Here is a 1,130-nt window from a genome sequence, read left to right as displayed (position 1 = left end):
GTCTCCGAGGAAAGCCTGACATTGATTAGATACTGAGCCAGGCTAATGCTGGCAGCAGATCCAGTGATGGTAACCTGCCTATCAGTAGATCCTTCCACTGGGTTCGCAATTTTGATCTGCGCCCCAGACATCTGACGGATCTCATTGATTTTGGCGCCTTGCAGCCAATCAAGTCATTTGGAATGGTGAGTTCATGAGAAGTAGTCTGAGCAGATGCATCCAAACCTGCCCAATAGCCTTTCACCTCTGGAGAGCTGGATTCAATGCCACCGAATCCGGTGTTGCCATGGGTCATAGGAAAATGAGACTGTTGCATTGCCAACTAATGCAGCTTGGTCAAATCTGGCTGTGGAATGGCATACTGTCCTTCAATGATATAGGCCTGACCACCTGCAAAGATGACTGGAGAACTGGACGGCTTGGGCCGGTATGGGATGGTCATGCCCTTCGGGGGGGACTCCAACATGACCACGCAGATCTGTTTGAGACACTCAATGATGGATTCAATGATGGATTGTGGAATGCCAGCGATAGTGATGGCCCTCTCAGTTGAGTTGGGGAGCATATCCCCCGCCACCTGGACCTGAGCCCCTGTACTCTCTCGTATTTCCTTGATCTTGCAACCACCTTTTCCAATGAGAGAGCCACACTGACTAGCAGGAACCCCCAGCCTCAGGGTTACTGGGGGTCTACTGGCAGCTGTGCTATTGGTCATAGAGCTGCTGATATCCTCTTCCAGTTTGTCAATGATCATAGCAAAGGCTTTAAAGATGGCATTAGTGGGTCCAGCCAAAGTGGTAATTCTCTCAGGACAATTCCCTTCTGAGATGTTGATACGTGCACCACTCTCTTCACGCATCTTCTTGATGGATTCTCCTTTCTTTCCGATGATACTGCCAACTTCCTTTCCATGCATAAGTAGCCGGATGTTGAGAGTGACATTTAATCCACCTTCAATCACACCGGTGTCCACGTCGAACTGTGTTCTGGTGAGCTGGACTTTGAGTGGTCAAGTCTTTGGTCACAGGTGAGGGTGAAAGACAAAACTGCAGGCTCGAGGCGACTGAGGGGGAAAGGGGGAGCGGGCGGGAAGGCGAAGGGCGGGAGGCCGGGGGCGGAACAATAGGGGC

General features: G+C 51.2%; 1 pseudogene; it reads right to left on the bottom strand.

The window, feature by feature from the left end:
* Nucleotides 1–2: 2 nt before the first annotated feature.
* Nucleotides 3–1,003, bottom strand: LOC102854596 (annotated as a pseudogene).
* Nucleotides 1,004–1,130: the final 127 nt, after the last annotated feature.

Source organism: Elephantulus edwardii, unplaced genomic scaffold (genome assembly GCF_000299155.1).
Source record: "Elephantulus edwardii isolate Elephantulus edwardi_28Jun2011 unplaced genomic scaffold, EleEdw1.0 scaffold00007, whole genome shotgun sequence".
Taxonomy (NCBI): domain Eukaryota; kingdom Metazoa; phylum Chordata; class Mammalia; order Macroscelidea; family Macroscelididae; genus Elephantulus; species Elephantulus edwardii.
This window is presented reverse-complemented; position numbering and strand designations above follow the sequence as displayed.